This window comes from Prosopis cineraria, unplaced genomic scaffold, assembly GCF_029017545.1.
Source record: "Prosopis cineraria cultivar Desert tree isolate PC_DT_omini unplaced genomic scaffold, ASM2901754v1 PC3, whole genome shotgun sequence".
Classification (NCBI taxonomy): domain Eukaryota; kingdom Viridiplantae; phylum Streptophyta; class Magnoliopsida; order Fabales; family Fabaceae; genus Prosopis; species Prosopis cineraria.
Window position 1 is genome coordinate 22,099,963 of NW_026555334.1, and position 20,771 is coordinate 22,120,733.

Below are 20,771 nucleotides of genomic sequence, written 5' to 3' on the forward strand. Positions count from 1 at the left end.
CCCAAAGTATCACTTTAACATCATTAACACTTCTAACGTACCCATTAATTTCATTTAATATCCATGTACTTAGATAATATCACCTCTTCACCTATATTACTCCTAACATCTCAAATTTCACTTAAGGTTCATTCAAACCCTAGCTAAAAATCTCAAATCACTACAAAATCCTCAAACTTAGGTTTAAAAGCTTGATTCAACTCCTTAAGGGCCTAACTATGTAATGGGTTCAACTATAACCCAAGGGAAAAAATAACATCCAAACCTAACCCACAACTTTAAACATTTGAATGTAGGGTAGGAGAGGGGAAATGAAGCTTATCTAATGGTGTCTCAAGCTTGTGATGCCTTTAAAATGCTCCAATATTGAAGTCTAATAGCCACATGCCCTTTCTCTATCACTCTTCGCATTTTCTCTTTCCCTCTATTCTGTTTCTAAATGCATGTGTAATTTGATAAAATCATATTTTTATGCATCCGCCATAGTATATGGTGCGTTAGCCAAGGCAGATGACATAGAGAGACTTAAAAATGTTTTAGGCCTCTCTTTGTGCCTTGGTGTAACATCCTAAATTTTAGGCTAAGAAAATCAAGAACTATATTAAATTAAAAAAGGCTGTTAAGCCCAAGTAAGCATGAGTTCTTTAGAAATTAAAGATCGAATGGCTCATAAGGATTAAAGCATAAATTAAAGGTTTTTTAAGGTAAAGAGTATGGTATAAGAAAGTCCCTAAAATAGAAAAATGAGCCAGCTAAAATTCATAACCATCCAAGATAGGCCAAAAAGACTAAGTAAAGCCTAGAAGAGAATCAATGGCATATAAGATTAGCCTTAAGAGAATAATCAATATAGTTTCCAAATTGAGCAGAGGTAATGTTATGTGACAACTATATCCTAGGTCTTAAGTCTTCTAGAGAAGGATCATAATAGATCCAAAAGGGCTCAGTGAGATTGTAGTTAGATCTCGAGATTGCAATTAGATCTTATAGTTGAAGTAAACCTAATAGAAAGTTACTAAGCCACAAAGTATCGAAGTACTCTAAGAAGACTATGATCTCGGATAAGTTTAGAATATAGAGACCTCCTAAGCCTAGTTAACTATTACAAAGAGAGTATCCTTGACTTGTTCCTAGATAAGCCTAAATGCTAACAAGATCGTGAATGTACAATAAAGAAAAGTAAGAGTAATAGCCTATCCGAGATCAAACTATAATTATTGAAAGTGAAAGGTACTTAAGTGTAAACAAATATTATCAAATTATGAGAAAATAGAAAGAGTTTGGAAATGAGTCAAAGGACACTTTAATTAAGAAATGTAAAGCTCAGTTAGGGCTGAAGTGTCATTTCTAAGGGTTTTTAGGTCTTTAAGTAATTTTGGACAATTACCCAAAATTTAGGAATAGGTATGAGAATTCATAATAGATTGAATAGTCTTAGAAAAGATTTCTAAGTGATTATGAGGACCTATAGGAGGTATTAAAAAGGAAAAATACCTCAAGAAAATTATAAGAGAGATTATTGGATCAAAATGTTAAATAGGCTTAATATAAATATTATTGGGCCTAGAATTGCTTGGTCCAATAACTTATGTGAAGGTCTCAAATGATCAAATAGTTGTCAAAAACAAAACAAAATGTCATCATTAAATCATGAAAAATAAAGTATATATGTTCCCTTTCACTAATGAGGTTAATTGAGAAATTATGAAATTAATAGTGTCACATTATTTTTCACACTTTAACCTTCTTGTAATAACACGTAGCCCTTAATGTCTAAACCATCTAGAACATAATTAGGAGTTGCGTTGATTGAAAAAGGGCTGCTAAAATAGGGACTTAGAGTGCTTAAAGTGTAAGAAAAGTTGATGGTTTAGGATGTGTCATCATGGGGAAAAAAGAAGAAGATTGATCAAAAATAGGCTACTGAAATAAGACCTTAAAGTGCTTATAGTGTAAACAAGTTGATGGTTTAGGATGGTGTTATTATGGGGAAACAATAGTTGGTGTATTGGCAACACAAGAAAAGAGGAGATGATAGGTGTCATCTTATGGAATGCTTAGGTGATGATGTGGATGAACTAAGTTCCTCTATTTAAAGGCTTAACCTTTAGCAATTGAAGCTTATTGTGAGCTCTCTAAAACTGAAAAGAGAAAGAGGAAGAGAAGAAAGAAAGTAGGAGGGAGTTTGGTCTTCAATCAAGAGTAAGAGCTTGTTTTAGTTAGGAGTTAAGGTAGGGACTTGTACTCTACTTGTTATATGATTATTTACTTGAGTACATTAGCATGTTCTTGTTACTGTTCTTTGCTTGTGTGCTAGATAAACTAACCAAAAATCTTCTCTAAATTCATGGTTGCATGTGGTTATAAAGTGAAGATTTGAAGTTGTTACTAGCTAGTTTGCTTGCCTAATGATTGTGTCTATGATTGCATGTTGATTTTCTTGGGTAAATTCTCTATATAATCCGTAAAGTGTGAGTTTCTATTGAGACTATCATAATCTCACTCTCCAAATCAATAACTAACATACTAGGTCTAAGTTCCTACAAAGACAAGGATAAGGGTATTGATGCTTGAGGTTTTGGAATGATTTTTGGTGCTATAAATTTTTAGCCAGACATGTATGAAATTTTTAAGTTCCTTTAGATTATTGTTGTGTGTGTGTGTGTGTGTGTGTGTGTGTGTTGTCTAGCCTTTGATGTGTTTGCATGTGTAAATGTTTGGATTTCATATGAGTTATAAGCAGAAAAATGTTGCTTATTCTATTGAAGACAAGTCTAGAGCTAGTTTAGGCAAGTACATTTAGACTCTAACTTTCAATTAGCCTTGTAACCCAGAAAAATCTAAAATTTATGTGTTAAAGAGGACATACTAAGCTTTAAAATGATCCTAGATCACTTAAATTGGTTTTGTATAACTTAAGTTATGATTTTCAAAGAAAGGTTAAGGAACCTAGAAATTGGATATAGCTAGATTAGAGTGATGGTGAGTATTTGAGATTCACATCTATTTTTATCACAAATTTAATTTATCCAGCTTTCTAACAAAACCAAAATCATACAAAATTGAGTTCTACAAAAATTATGGTGAAATTCTAAAATTTGCTTGTCATTTCTAAACAAGGCACATTGAGCCTAGCTGAGTGATCCATTTTATTTTAATAAACTATATCAAATGGGCTAAATTATGTCATGATTAATATTTTTAGTTTATTAAGAACACATCTATATTTCTAAAGGGCTCAAGAATGCAGTTTTTGGAGTTATAAAACTCAAGATATGAATTTTCAAAATTTAGCCTTAGTTAATGGATTTCTAAAAAGCCTAAATATCATACATGTCTGAAATCATAAAGAACTTATCTACCTTCACTCTAAGACATGTTTTTCCCTCAAAGGATTTAAATTAAATTACTTATGATTTTTTCAAAGTTGTCCTAAATTCTAGAAAGAATTTCAAAACTAGTTTAAGGCATAAATATTATAAGTGTATCTAAAGCAAGCTAATATCATAACTTAGATCCTATATTTATAATCTTACTATCCCATAAAAAGTTTTAAAGTAAGATGTGTCACCTTGTCTGCTTGAACTCTGATTTAGCCCTCTTTCAAGGCTATCCAATGACCTAATAATCATATTAGTAGTTCGAAAATATTATTAACTTATTAATCACTCAATTTTACCAATTTATCCCTCTTTACCACTAAAAATTCAAATTTGAAAATTGAGAATATTACATCTACTTATAACTCTAATTAATACCAAATTCTGCCAAATAGTCTTTAAGTTTTTATGGAGAAGCATGCCTCACATAATTACACTTTAAACAGGAACAAATAATTCTTTCTAGATCTTTGTGATGCTCACATGCAAGCTTGACGGATTCTTGAATCCCATCCCAATATTCTTGAGATGTACGCCTAATAGACATCTATCTCTTATCTGTAATGTCAATTTAGTGTTAATCATTTAAAAAAGAAATATGATTAGCAACTCAATGCCAATTAGGACAATTAAAGCAAGATAGAATTAATGTTTGAGTTGTAATGTCTGCCTCAACATTACCAATAATTACAACCAATAAATCACCACATAATGTAACTAGGAGGCATTTAATTAAGCCTTCCTAAGACCATCCAATCATGGAATGACTAAAAAAATAAATAGGTAAATTTTTTGAAAAATATTTAGGATCATAAAATTCCTTTGAAAGGATCATTTGAGTTCAAACATGACATTTTTAAAACATCATATGAAGCATGGGAATAATAAAGAAACACGCCACAAAAAAATAGGGTCACAAATGTTATTTTTGCACACTCTAGCATAGATGCTGCCACATATGGTGCATGCGCCATGGCATGTGGTATAAAGAGGATTCTCTTGCCTCTGTATTATGTATCACAGTTTATGAACCTTGTGTTGCAGTGCATGTGCCCTATCATAATAGTAAAAATCTATCATGACAGCTTTTCTAAACTAATTTTGAGCAAGTTCCATTTTTGCATTTGAAATCTGATTGTAGTGATTTAAGCATCTAAACAAAGTTCATTCAATAATATAGCTAATAGTATAAGTTTCATTATTATCCAAGATCATATGTGAATTTTGGACACCTAAATGCAAAAAGTTTGATTTTTAAAACAAATTTGGTGCATCCAAATACTCAAATTTTAAACCTTATATCATTGGCCCAACTTAGAAACTAAACCAAGTCTAATGGACTAATATTCACTTGATAAAACAATCAAACACTATATAGTATCAAACACAAAATTTGACCACCTAGGTCCTTGAGTTCATACACAAGCTAATTACTACAGAGTCATAACTACTTACCATGTGGCCAAATCATCACTATGCATCATACATAAATATCACTACTTACATTTGTATCATGCTTTTAACTTGATGTTGCAATATCACCACTCATATTCCTACTAGGCCAACATACTCTAAATAGACACTATATAAGTGTAACTTCACATATCACCACATTTTTATAATGTTCTTGCACTTGTACTAGTATTTTAGGCCATCACCCCATAATTCACCACCTATACAAGTTCAGGCTAAAATGCAACACACATGTAATATCATACAAGTGCACTTCCAACAAATGTTATGCATTCCTAGTTGGCAATGCTAAAATACCTTATGATTACAAATATGTACACAGATTTAAAAATACATAGGGCATCACAAAGTATAACTAGAGAGCTAACCTTTCCCTAGCTCTATCTCTTATACTCTGTCCAACTCAAAACCTATAAAATAATAATCATAAGGTGAGATACAAATGTTAGCAATCAAAATAATCTATATTACCAATTCACTTGCAAAATTATAAACAAGTACTAAAAACAAATATATAATAACATGTGAATGCAACAAGTAATATCACCACTGCAAAATGTAACCTCCTCTCATATATCCACACAATATAAGAGAAGAGTATGGTATTACTATTCTCATCATTCACAATAATCAAATTTCATTTCAAAAGTTTTGGTTAAAGACTTGTTTTATAAAATCAATTAAATCACAATACAATCAAAGAAAACATAGCAGAAGTAAATTAGACACACCTCAATTACATAGTAGACATAACCCACTAGCATTCCTATATCAATTGCATACATTTCAGCATATAAATAAAAATTAAAACTTAGTATGTGCACCACAGCGGACGGTCAGTGTGCTGTGGCATGTAGTACAAAGCCATATGCCCACCTTGTTTAAGTCGTGTGCCATGGAATGTGTCTCCATGCACTGCGGCACACCTATCCAGATTTCTGCTGTCATTTTGACAACAAAAATGGCAAACTTTTAGTGTGTGCTAATTTCTCATACAACATCCGATCGAAGTGATTTAAGTGCCCACACGAAGCTTAGTTTGTATACTAATTAATGAGATAGGTTTAGACATGATCTAACGGTCTGATCAAAATTTAGACAGCCAGGTGCAAAAAGTTGCTTTTTTTAAAAATTTAGCTCACCCAAGCGCTCAAATCGATCTCTTACTTTTATCAAAACACACTAGGCCTTGAACTAAGTCCAAAAGGATCTAATACACTTGATTGACCTCAATTAATCACATCATACTCATATCTCAAAATTTGACCCCTCTATGGCTAATTTTCACAATTTACTAATTTGACATACCATGCCATTTCTTGGCATAACATAGCCCACTTAGTTATTTCTCAATTCATACATATGCAATCATATTCATAATACAATCTTAGCCCCCAAATTACTTATTTCATCATAATTTATCCTTTTACTTAAGACTCACCCACACAAACAACCATTTTAACATAAACATACTCAAATCAAAGCCCATTTGTCTCAAACAACACTTATACACATAATTGGGCTTGATTTCACAAAAACTCAGTTCAATACATACATGCAACCTATGGCAACTCATATACACTTCTATATATACAATCTTTCTATTCAGTTCATTACACAACCTCAGAGTACATGGCTTCTCAACTCAAGCCGATCCAGACTCTCTTTTCTTGGCTTGATCACTTCCCAATCCTGAAAACATGTAACCACAAGGGTGACATAAAAATCTTAGTAACAAAATAACTCACTCCTATTGACTATCACATGCAACAATATGAAAGTAAACATAGTATATCATTAAAGCCTCATAAAGTGGTATTTATATCACATATCATATTTCATTTTCAACTTTTCATCAATCTCAAAGTATTCCATGTTATCTCAAGATATTTCATCATATTACATAAAATACTAGCATAATCTCTACCAACCAAACCTCCAAATTACCCCGACATGAAACTATAGGTTCATCTCAGACTAATGTACCCTTTCATTAGTCTTGAGCTCACCTGCAATGATAGAATCACCCAGCTAAAGATGTTCTAATGCACAATATGGACTGTGGTTTTTTCCCAATACACACAATGGGGCGTCGTTGACTCTAACCCGTATCACAAAAATACTAAGGAGTCTCTCATCTCCAACACAGTACCTTAATAGGCACTCAGGAGATCTTCTCCAACACCATATCTTTCAAGGCACTAAGGAGAATTGTTTCCAACACCGCACCCTAACAAGGTACTAAGGAAAACCTGCCATATGGTCTTTATCATCTTCTATACTCGGGTGAACTCCCACCACTCAGATCATGCTTTCTTAAACTATTTAAGGTTTCCTTTTACCATTTAACACCTTCTTATACATAATATATAATACTTTTCATTTACAAAACACATTTCCATGCTATTTCAATCAAAAGTTGTTTTACACACACAATCACTCAATGCTACAAAACATGCTCAATTCAAAACCATTTCATGCATTACATAGCATACTAACATATAGTTACAATAAATAGTCAAACAAAGAAAGTTATTCAGTTACCTCAACCATTCTGTCACTCGAAAGGTTACCCATGAATTTTAACTATCACACAAGCTTATCACAAGCTTCCTTTCTCTACTCACGTGTCCAATATGCCAATCTGAACACATTTCATACATTTTAGTTAGTTAGTCTATTTTGACCAAAAACTCATTTTTACTATTTAGGGCTATATTCATCCGGAAACTCTTTTCCATTTATCCATTCTAAGTCTATTACTACCAATTACTACTTTACATCACCTCAACTAGTCTTATTTCACTCAAGATAGATTTTTGCCCTAACTTTCTCTCTCTAAAGGCCAAAATTGAGCCTCCGAGTTCAAAGCTCTACTGCTCAGCTCTAAAAAAGTCACAAAGCTCTAATTTAACTTTTGAGAACCTTTTTATTACTATTGGGCAAGAATCAAACTCCTCAAATTCCATCGATTCAATTTCCCTATAACTCATTTTTAGAGAAATTTGTGTAGAATGGAAGATAAGAGATATACATAGCTTATCTGGCAAGTTACCGATCTAAATCACCTTCCACCCCTCTAAAACGACTTGACTTAGCTCTACAGCCCTTCTCCTCTCTCTATCTCATGTGTTTCTCAAATTCTCTCCTCTGAAATTTCTAAATTTTCGTGACTTATGAAGTGAATTTTTTGTCCATGCACCGTGGCGCATGCAGTACAAGCTGTGGCTCGTAGCATAGTGAGATCTATTCTCACCACATGCACTTGCTTCAACTTGAGACGCACTCCTATCACCCATATCTGTTCATACAACATACAAACAAGTCAAAATACCAATTAATCATCTAAACCTCTAATCCTACTTTAATTTTCACTTTACCTTTGATTAACCTCTAAACTTAGGATTAAGAAATTCAGGATGTTATAGTTCTCCCCTCCTTTTAAGAATTTTACCCTCAAAATTCATAAAAGACATAAATATATACCTATAGAAACAGGTGAGGGTACTGTTGCCTTATTTTATCCTCTGTCTCATAGGTAGCATCACCCAGAGCCATGCCTCGCCAGAAAACTTTAACTAATCATATAGTCTTGTTATTTAATTGCTTCTTTTTCACATCTATGATTCACTCTGGCTCAGCATTATATGTTAAATTCTCCTAGAGTTCAATCTCCTTCGATTCTATCACATGTGAAGGATCAGGTTGATATTTCTTAAGCTATGACACATGAAACACCTCATACACCCGACAACTATGGTGGCAATGTAATCTTGTAGGCAACTGGTCCAATTCTCTCTAAAATCTTGAAAGGACCAATAAATCTAGGAGTCAATTTCTTGGCTCTTATCGATCTCCTGATTCTCATCATTGGTGTAACCCTTAGAAATATATGGTCCCCCACCAGGAACTTTAGCGGCCTTCTACGCCTATCTACGTAACTCTTTTACCTACTTTGTACGATTAGCAGCTTTTACCCAACCAACTCAATCTTCTGAGTTGTCTGATCCACAATATCTGGTCCTAACATACTCCTTTCACTCAACTCCATCCAGCAAAGAGGTGATCTATATTTTCTCCTATACAATACCTCATACGGTGCCATTTGTATACTGGAGTGGTGACTGTTGTTGTAAGCAAACTCAACTAAAAGAAGATGGCTATCCCAGCTACCTTTCAACTCCAACACACAAGCTCTCAACATATCCTCTAAAGTTTGTATGGTCTGTTCTGTCTGCTCATCTGTTTATGGATGATAAGCTGTACTGAATCTCAACTCAGTACCCATGGCACGCTATAAAGCTCCCCAAAACTTATAAGTAAATCTTAGATCTCTATCAAAAACTATACTCTTTGGCATATCATGTAACCTTATCACTTCTCAGATATAGATCTCTACTAGCTTTTCTAGAGAATCGTTAATCCGAATTGCTAAGAAATGAGCCGATTTAGTAAGTCTATCGACTATAACCCAAATGGCATCATGTCCAAATTGAGTTCTTGGTAACCCAGTTATAAAATCCATAGAAATGCTTTCCCATTTATATGTAGGAATATCCAACGGTTGTAACATTCCTGTTGGTCTTTGGTGCTCTATCTTAACCTTTTGACAGGTCAAACACCGAGTTATGAACTCAGTTATGTCTTTCTTCATACCAAGCCACCACTAATACCACTTCACATCCTGGTACATCTTTGTAACTCCCGAATGGATCATGTATTTGCTACAGTAAACCTCATTCAAGATAACTTTTCTTAAATCTACATCATCAAGCACACAAATCCTATCCTAATAAACCACAAAACCATCATCATTGAATCCAAACTTAATAGCTTGCTCTGGTTCACTCTTCTCTAATCTTTAAAAGACTTTCATCTTCTAGTTGTGCCATTCTCAATTCCTTCCAGAAATCATTACTAATCTTAGTAGAAGAGGTATTAACTAATGCCTTCAATGGCGCATCCTACTACAACTCAACGAATGACTTCATTAATCTGTATTCCTTAACCATAAGACTTGCCACATGCAAAGTCTTTCGGCTCAAAGCATCAGCAACCACATTAGCTTTACCCGGGTGGTATTTTAATTCAAAGTTATCATCTTTAAGAAGCTCCATCCACCTTCTCTGCCTCATATTTAGTTCCTTTTAATCCACCAGGTATTTCAAACTCTTATGATTGCTAAACACAGTGAATACTACACCATACAGGTAATGATGCCAAATTTTTAGAGCAAACACCACTGCTGCAAGCTCTAAATCATGCACAGGATAATTTTCCTCATATGGTCTCAATTGTCATGAAGTATAAGCTACTACTCGACTATCTTGCATCAAAACATAACCAAGACCTTTCAAAAATGCATCTGTGTATACCTTATAAGGTAACCTTAGATTAGGGATAATCAACACTAGTGCTATGGTTAATTTCTCTTTTAGCTTCTAAAATGCCACTTTACACCTATCGTCCTATATATAAGGCTGATCTTTTCGAGTTAGTTTAGTTAAAGAAGAAGCTATCTGGGAAAATCCTTGGATAAATCGTCGATAATACCCAACTAATCCTAAAAAACTACGTATCTCTGTTATTGAACTAGGACTTTCCCATTTTAACACTGCATCAACCTTGTGCGGATCCACTGAAATTCCATCTGCAAATACCATGTGTCCTAAAAATCTCACTTCTCTTAACCAAAACACACACTTACTGAGCTTAGCATACAATTTTCTGTCTTTTAAAATCTACAGTATTATCCTCAAATGCCTTGCATGTTGCTCCTCATTCTCAGAATAGATTAGGATGTCGTCTATAAAGATCACTACAAACTGATCCAAGTACAGCCTAAAGATTCAGTTCATATAATCCATGAACACTATTGACGCATTGGTCAAACCAAATGGCATAACCAAGAATTCATAATGGCCATACCTAGTTTTAAAAGTTGTCTTGGGTACATCTACTGTACTAACTCTCAACTGATGATACCCTGACCTCAAATCAATCTTAGAAAAAACTGAGGCACCAGTTAATTGATCTAAAAGATCATTTATCCTTGGTAGAGGATACTTGTTCTTCGCAGTTACCTTGTTCAGTTACCGGTAATCGATGCACAGTCACAAACTGCCATCCTTCTTTCTCACAAACAATACCAATGATCCCCAAGGTGATACACTTAGTCTGATGCATCCCTTCTCTAGCAAATCTCCAATCTGCTTCTTTAGCTCAACCAATTCAGACAACGATATTCTATAAGGAGCCTTTAATATCAGTTCGGTTCCAGGAACTAATTCAATTAAGAACTCATCTTCCCTTTCAAGAGGTAATCCAGTCATCTCTTCTGAAAATACCTCTAGGAACTCACTTACTACCCCAATCTTCTAAATTCCACCATCATACACTGTGTTGGCTGTAAAGAACACCATATACGCATCACAACCTTATCGGATCAACTTCTTAGCACTTATTATCAATAGAAACTTAGATTCTATAGCTGTGCACAACACTGGTAAGGAAACCACTCTTTTGGCACAATCAAGTGTAGTATTATTTGCTGCAATCCATGCCAATTATCACATCTATTCCTCTTATAGGAATACAAATCAAATTGATCTTGGATACTTTGTCCTCAAATCAAATCTTCACATTCTAATAAGCTTGACCTGTAATACTAGACGATCCAGAAGGTGTCATCACTTTAATGAGCATAGGTAATTCTTGTAAAGATAATTTCAATCTATCTACATATTCCTTAGACACAAAAGAATGGGTGATACCAGAATCAAACAATGCCTCTACTTTGTGACCATTTACAAAAATCATACCTCTAATCATATTCGAAGATGCTTTGGCCTCTTCTTGTGTTACCGTAAATACTCGACCAGGAACCATCAATCTCTGCTTAGTCCCCTTAACTCTACCGTCTGGGCATTGCCTCACTATATGACCCGATTTACCACACTTGTAGCAAGCCCAACATCTCCTTGAATGAGATTTATTGCATATGTTGCATTGGGGCATCCTTCCAATACTTAAAGTCGAAGTTGGAACAATCGATGCTTGCCTCAAAGACTGTAGAGGCCTAATTCTCACACCTCCACCCCTCTACATTAGCCCTCTATGCACAGGTCGAGACTACGATCCTTGATTGAAATCTCTTCTTCCAAAAGAATTGGAACTGCTCACACTGAACCTAGTCCTCTTTGAGATTCCACCAGTCAAACCCATAAAAGATGAAAATCTTCCCATACTATCTCTTTTCCTTTCAGCATCTGCCTCTCTACCACGCCTAGCTATTACCCTCAGCTTGTGACACATCTCCTTATACATCGTCACATTAAGCAATGCTATCTATTGCCTGTACTCGGGTCTTATTTTTTCCAGTAATCTCTCAGCTTTCCACTTCGAGTCATTACTATGTTAAAGATACGTGGAATAAGCCAATAAGTTATTAAATCTTCTTATAAATTCTTCCTCGTTTATGTCTCCCTACCTGAAAGCATGAAATCCCTACCTGAGGTACTTGTTTAAGAAGACAGATTCTAAGCCTCGCTTGATTCGATGGGTGATCTTAATGCAAGAATTTGATGTGGAGATAAGGGATAGGAGTGGTTCTACCAATCAAGTAGCAGATCATTTGTCTAGACTACCTCATTTAAAAGCTACTATGGTAAACTCTAACCCTACTATTCCTTGTGATTCATTTCCTGATGAGGCATTGTGTGCCATTTCATCTAAGCCTCCATGGTATGCCTCTTTTGCTAACTATATTGAGTGTAGAGTCTTGCCTCCTTGTGCTTCACGTTTTGCCATTGAAAAATTGAAAAGAGAGTCTAGATTTTACATTTGGGAACCACCTTTGATGTGGAAGATTTGTAGTGATAAAGTGATTAGGAGGTGTGTTGATGATGTTGATGTGCCTTCTGTTCTTGAATTTTGTCACTCTCATGCATGTGGTGGTCATTTTAGCTCAAATAAGACAGCTAGGAAGGTTTTAGATTGTGGATTGTATTGGCCTAGCTTGTTTAAAGACTCTTATGAATTTTGTAAAGCATGCTTGAAATGTCAAAAGGTTAGTAGTTGGGGTAAGAGACATGAAATGCCTCAACAACCCATTTTATTTTGTGAGATTTTTGATGTTTGGGGCATTGACTTCATGGGTCCCTTTCCACCATCCTTTAGTTTTGAGTACATATTACTTGGTGTTGATTATGTTTCAAAGTGGATTGAAGCCATTCCTACTAGAACTTGTGATGCTAAGATTGTTTTGAAGTTTCTCAAATCTAATATTTTTTGTAGGTATGGAGTTCCTAAGGCCTTGGTAAGTGACCAAGGATCCCACTTTTGCAATAAGATGATGAAGGCTCTCTTGGCTAAATATGGAGTGCATCACAAAATCTCTACACCATATCATCCCCAAACTAATGGCCAAGCCGAAGTATCAAATAGAGAAGTCAAGAAAATCCTAACCAAGGTGGTGAACACAAATAGGAAGGATTGGTCTTTACACTTGGAGGATGCTTTATGGGCTTATCGGACCGCTTATAAGACTCCCATTGGCATGTCTCCTTTTCGATTGGTGTATGGAAAGGCTTGCCACCTCCCTGTGGAGATAGAGCATAGGGCCTATTGGGCCATCAAGAAACTAAACTTGGATTTCCATCTTTCGGCTAAGGAGAGATTTCTTCAAATGCAAGAACTTGAGGAGCTTAGGTTGGATGCCTATGAGTCTTCTAGAATCTATAAGGAGAAAACAAGGATCCTTCATGACAAGCTAATCTTGAGGAAAAAGTTCCAAGAAGGAGATCAAGTCCTCTTGTTCCAAACAAGGTTTATTCATAAGCATGCCAAGTTGAAGTCTAAGTGGGAGGGACCATATTTAGTGACCAAGGTGTTTCCCTATGGGGTTTTGCAACTCTTGACTAAAGCCACGGGTTCTACTATGCAAATCAATGGTCACCTATGCAAGCTCTACAAAGATGCCAAATCACTTCAAAAGGAGGAGGACTTCTCTCAACATGTTTTTGAACCACCATGATAAGGTTGTATCTCTCTAACCTTGAGCTTTTACCTTCCTTTAATTGATATATTTAATGATAGGTATAGTTCAAGTGTGGGGGAGATGAACCTAGTAGGAAAATTAGAGTTTATTTGCTTTATTTGACTTCTTTGTTTTGTGTTTTAGTTTGAAAAAAAAAAATATCTGCACCACACTTTTGTTATGCATTCATTATTGATCTCACCTTATTTTATCACTAGTCTATACATACATTGAGGACAATGCATGATTTAAGTGTGGGGGAGAGAAATAAACATTTTGTTTTGTTTGTTTGGTTTTGCAAAAAAAAAATTCAAAAAAAAAATTTCTTTGTTTTGTTTTGTTTGAGGTTACTTAATTACCTAACTCTTGAACGGATATTTTGATTCTTGAGATGTGGTAATTTTTAGGATTGAATAGGTGTGAAATGAACATTCTTTTACCTTGAATTAATGGATTAGAGTGGCATATTACCCATTCATGGAAGAGGCTAAACACTCATGTGTGATTAATTCCTTAGTGATGTTACCCTCTAGAATTTGTTTCACTTCTTAATTAAGACCATATATCTTGCACTTGTTTGATAGGAGATGAGAGATGGCATTCATAAAAAATAGCCAAGAGCCAAATAGCCAACCTATTATTATTTATTATCCTTTGTTAGCCACTTTGAGCCTTTGGTTTGATTCTTAAAAAAAAAAAATATTCACCCTATTTTTCCCCAAGGAATGCATGTTACACTTTTATATGTCTTTTTAATATTCATTGCATGTCCTAGATCAAATGAGTGGATGCCTATTATCATTTCTCTATCCATTACTTCCATTGTTTTCAAAGAGTTAGGGGCAACCAAAAAAAAAAACAACAAAGATAGATTTGAAAAAAAAAATTAGTCAAAAAGAAAAGAAATAAAGTTTCTAGAAAAAGAAAAAAAAAGAAAAGAAAGAAAAAAAATAAAAATAAAAATAAAAAGTTGCCTAGCTCATCCATTCCATTTGTTTTATTATTTCTTATCATTTCTTTCCATCCTCATTGTGTTAAGGTGTTCACTCAATTGAGTTAGGTTATGCTTTGCATATTAAGGGGATATATCTTGATTTAGCATTATTTTGATGCTAACCCTATTTTTTTTTTTTTATATACATGCATTTCTTAGACATCCTTTCATTACCTATATCACAACCTAATAAAGTCCATTTGATTCTTGATTGCAAGTGTTATTTAGTGATGGAGATGTAGAAGGGTTACAAATTCATAGTAGGGTTTATCCTAAGAAATTTTGAGTGAAATTTAATACCTTATACACTTTGAGTGATGAGAGCAAACACTTAACCTAGAGAGGCTTACTCTTTGACATTGATTCTTGGTAAGGGTTTGTTTGTGATGTGCATAATTCTTTCGTAATTATTGCCACATTGATTGATAATTTGTAGAAGTTCATGAGCTAGTATTTTAGTGACTTGAAACAATGTTTTTCTTTTATTTCTTTGTCTTATAGTTTCTTTTGGGACCTTTTTTACTTGATTTTGCCCGGAGTGCAAAAGCTGAGTGTGGGGGAATTGATAGAACACATTTGTTACCCACTTTTATTTGTCAATTAGGACCATTTTATTAATGATTTATCACCTTCAAGTGCACACATTGCATTAGATTTGGAACTTTGCCTAAGTTTCTAAGATCAGTGCACTAGGGGCATTTTGGTCCAAAAAATGAACTTTTGAGAAAATGTACAAGAAAAATTGACAAAGTGCATTTTATGTCCAGTTGATGAATGGTGAAATTATATTTTTAAAATTCATTTTAGTTTGGGAGTAATTAAATAAAAAAGTCAACACTTTCTTAAGTGTCTTAGTTTGTCCTAGTTTTTGGTTTGCCTTTGTGTGAAAATTTTTATATAATTTTGTGCAGCCTGAAACTTGGTTAATTTAATAAATTCTCCCTTCTAATTATGAATTTAATTCTGGACATGAATTAGATTTTATTATATCATATGCTATTTAATTGAATTATGTGATTTATGTGACATAGGTGGCATGTGACTTGTGCATCAATTGGGCAATTGAGGTCAACACTCCTTGAGGACAATGGCTGATGGTTTGCACGTGAATTATGATTATTTTGAGGGATTAGATCAGCTAAAATGATGTGGATGACACATGGGAAATTAGGCACACATTGGAATCATCTACAAACCAATAGGAAGTTGCCACCTTGCAAGTGTGACAAGGCTCCCATTTACATTTTAATTTCTTTTTCCTTATTTTAATTAAGCTTCAGCTGATGGGAGACACCAAGGAGCACGCCATTTTAAGTCCCAAATGGGATCCAACACATATCTCATTCATCTTCCACATTCTCTCTCTCTTGTTCATAGTGTTCTTCATTTTCTCTCTTTTGTTCTTCATTTTCCAGCACCCTAACCTCCATTTTCAGCCACCAAACCTCCACAAAACTCATACCATTCTTCTCCTCTCTTCATTTTCGTTCCATCCCTTCCATTTTCACAAGGATTGAAGCTCATTTCCATCATTCAAGAGCTATGGAGTTTGGCCTTCACAAGCAATCACTAGGGTTCTTGAAGATGAAGATTGGCTAAGTTTCTTTGTGGAATCCTAGAGAGATGAAGATGGAGGATGAGTCTTGAGCTTCAAATTGGCTAAGTTCTTTTGTTTCCTATCCTCTTCTCTTTTTACTAGATGGTTAGATTCCTTAATCTAGGGTTTAATCATCTTAGCTTATAAATTCTAATTTGAATTTGATGTTGATGTAAAGAGAGAGGATTGTTTCATTTAATTTCTTCCTTGGACAGCCATGACTGAATTTTGCCACTCTTTGTTTGGCACATAATCTTGTGTTTTTCAATTAGTGAATTTCTTGTGTTAATATTGCATAATCTTGTGGTGTTAATGCTTGTGTTGTTGAGTAGCTTGACATAATCTTGTGGTTGCTCAATTTATGTGTTTGACCATGGCTGTTGAGAGAGGATTTTGAGTGAATCACTTGGCTAATGTCTTCACCAATTGGTTAATTGAACTAGGGACTTTAATCTAAGACCTAGGGAGGTTAGCTAATTAGGTTAATTGGCTTAGGATAATTTTCTTAAGTCATGACAGCTTTAGTCAAGAGGAAAGGGAAGCTAAACTTAGCCTAATCATGAGAAGATAATGAGTCCAAAATCAACTAATCTCTAGGGTTCCATTATTGTAAAAAGGGAAGTTCATTTCACTCACTTTCACTAGCATTTTAATTACTTGCATATTAGGTAATTAGTTTAGATAATTAGCTAGATAACTAAATTCCTACAAACTTTGGTTGATTTATTTCACTAGATAACTTTCAATTAGACTTAAAACCATTCCTTGGGAGATGACCTAGGGTTGGCCCTATATTGCATTAGGGTTAGCTTTAGTGTAATTTTGAGGATAAGCGACTAATTTCCTATCAAAATTTTGGCGCCGTTGCCGGGGAATGGTTTAAGTTTAATTCTAAGGTTGTTTAGTACTTAATTTATATTTTTAGTGTTCCTGAAAATTTTTTTGAAAAATTATAAAAATTTGTGTTTTGTGTTTTGTTTAGTGTTTTTTGTGTGTTTTGAGTGTTTTTATTCTGTTTTGAAAAAGAAAAAAAAATTAATGCAATTTTCGTTGGTTTGGTGTAGAGCTGAAAATACTCTGTTTCTAGTGTCTCTGTCTGAAATTGAAAAATTAACTGGGAATGAGTCTGAGGGAATTTGAACTTGAAATTTATTTCATTGAAAGCTCTATATCCTAGCTTCACTTTAAAATTGGTTTGGTCAATTTTGGACGTGGGAAGTGTCCTGTGGAAATTTTACAATCTAACAAGGTCCAGGGAGCCATTACAGAGGATTTCCAAAACCCTGTTTCAATTTTGAGTTAGCATATCTTCCTCTTTGTGCGTTCAAATTGATTGATTCCAGTTTCATTTTTCTTATCGCTGTCTTATCTTTGTTTCTTGTGTTTAGGATTTTCTTCAATTTTTCCATTTTCCTATTTGAAAGTTTGTTAGAAGCTCTGAAGGTCTTCTGGACGAAATCCTGTTTCTCCAGACTTGAGGACCAACTTGTGAAAAATTCTGGGAACGATTGGGCAGGATTTTTAATCTAAAAGTTTTATATAATTTTCCTGTATATCTCTTGTGTTTCTCATAAAAGTTTCAGGGGAATTTATCATGTGGATTTGCTGATAGAAAATTCACAAGTTCACTGTCTCCAGAGAGCCTACTGTGCGAATTCCAGAATTGCCAAAGCTTCTTGATTGAGCATTTCTAACTCTCTTTCTACTTGTTTGGTGTTATTTTTTTTTCATTTTGTTGCTATTGAGTTTAATAAAAAAAATAAAAAAAAATTATTTCTCTTGCTTTTGTGTGTTTTGAATTGTTTCATGTTGATTTGCATTTTAGTTTAGCTTGTTCTTTGTTCTTAATTTTCTTGAGCTTGATTAGTGCATGACCCGAAGAAAACATACCTCTTTTGTTGAATTAGATCCAGAAATTGAAAGGACTATTTCTAGATTGAGAAGATCACAACCTATTCTTGATTCTCATTTGGTTTGTAATTCAACAATGGAAGGTATCTTAGGACATGAGCATGTGCATAATGAGGGCCATGGGAATGGGAATGAGAATTTGCATGATGATGGCCATGTTAATAATGAATTTGAAGGCTTGCATAACCCTAGAGAGGAGAGGAGCATTAGGCAATTAACTCAACCTAATTGGCATGATAATCCTTATGGCTTATATGTTCCTCCTACTAATGTTCAATTTGAAATTAAATCCTCCTTGATTAATGCATTGCCTAAATTTCATGGGTTACCAGGAGAGGATTGTCATAGGTTTTTGCATACTTTCCTATTGGTTTGTGATACTATGAAGCCTATGCATGTAAATGTTGATGATGTTCAAGCTAAGGCTTTTGTATTTTCTCTTGAAGGTTTAGCAAAGGAATGGTATTTCAACTACCCTTCTTATGTGAAAGTGAGCACATGGGCTGAGCTAAGAAGACTCTTCTTAGATAAATTCTTTCCAAATTCCAAGGTCACCAATTTGAGAAAGCAAATCTATGGGGTCCAACAAGGAGAGGATGAGAGTCTCTATGAGTATTGGACTAGATTCCAAGGCCTTTTGGCTAAATGCCCACACCATCAAATTTCTAGTGAGAATTTAGTCCAATATTTCTATGAGGGCTTGATTCCAAGAGACAAAGTTAACATTGATGCCGCTAGTGGTGGATGCTTGATTGACCTCACTTCCTTAAAGGCTTGGGAACTAATTGACAAGATGGCTTCAAGTGGTGCTCAATACTCTACAAGGGAAAAGAGAAATGTGAATATGGTAGGTTCCTCAGTTCTTAATGATTCATATGTGGACTTGCTAGCTGCCAAGATTGGGAGAATGTTGGCTCCACAAATATCTCAAGTGAGCAATGTAAGTACTTCTCAAGCACTTGTCCCTTATTCTTGTACTTTTTGTGACTCACCTATGCATGTAGAAAGCAATTGTCCTATTAAGTTTGAACAAGTAAATGCTATCTACAATGGAAAACAATCCTATGGTGGGAGGCAAGGGCAAGGAGCTTATTCTAATACTTACAACCCTTCATGGAGAGACCATCCTAATTTCTCCTATTCAAATCCAAATGTGGCTTTACAAGACAATCAACAAAGAGGATCCTATCAAAACACCTTTGGCCGTGACCCTCCACCTCATTTGTCTCAAGGTAGCTCTTCTCAAAGCTACAATCCAAGTGGTAATTCTCTTACACCTTCTTCTAATTCTTATAGTGATAGGAGGCTTGTTCCAATTGAGAGTTCTTCTAATTCGAACTCTTCTAATGATGTGAATGTGTTACGTAAGCAGTTGATTGAAATGAACTCTTTGTATAAAAACATGTATGATGGCTTAGGGAACAAGGTAGAGAGTATGGGTAACAAGTGTGAGAACATGAACTCTAAAATTGATGCCCTTACTTCTCAAATGAATATGCTTGCTAACCAATTAAGTGCAGCCAATGCTCAAGCCTCTACATTACCATCCAACACCGTTGCTAATCCTAAAGCTAATCTTAATGCTATCACATTGAGGAGTGGCAAGGAGTTGGGAGAAAGAGTACAAGAAGACAAAAGACAAGGGAAGGCCGAGAAGCCCTCTTTAAATTCTTCAATTGATGTTAATGTTTCTAGTTCTTCTTTTGCTCCTAATGATGCATCTTTTTGTAGAGATGATGAGGATGAAAACATTGAGGAGATCATATGTGAGCAACCACCATCTAAGGTGGAAAAGGGGACTATGGCCGAGTTGTTTAGTAAGGAAAAAGAGGGAGAGGCCGAGCAAAGTGAAACAAGAAAGGAGAGTTCAAGGAAGGAAGAAGGAAAGCAAAGTCAAGAGATTATGAAGAAGCTTCCTTTTCCACAAGCACAAGTGGTCCCTAAGCAAGTAAAGGGACAATTTGATCAAGAGGTATATGATTTCTTCCACAAGATTCATGTTAATGTACCCTTGATGGATGTAGTTAAGAACTTTCCTAAGTATGCCAAATTTTTGAAAGATTGTTGTACAAATAAAAGAAAATTTAGGCCTAATGCAAGGGTACAATTACCCTCATCTGTGAGTGCTATCATGAAGCCTCAACTCCCTATAAAATGTGAAGACCCCGGTTCCTTCACAATTCCATGCAAGATTGGCAACACACATTTTTCTCATGCATTGATAGACTTAGGTGCAGCCATTAATGTTATGCCTCTTTCAATTTATCATGCCTTGAGTCTTGATTGCATGCATAAGACACCTATGATATGCCAATTAGCGGATAGAAGTGTTAGAAGACCACATGGAGTAGTAGAAGACTTGTTGGTTTGTGTTAAAGG

General features: G+C 34.8%; 1 non-coding gene across 1 annotated transcript; it reads right to left on the reverse strand.

Moving 5' to 3' along the window:
• Positions 1-18,948: 18,948 nt before the first annotated feature.
• LOC129307550 (small nucleolar RNA R71) lies at positions 18,949-19,055 on the reverse strand. Its single transcript, XR_008592439.1, has one exon. It is a non-coding gene; the product is annotated as a small nucleolar RNA R71 (small nucleolar RNA).
• Positions 19,056-20,771: the final 1,716 nt, after the last annotated feature.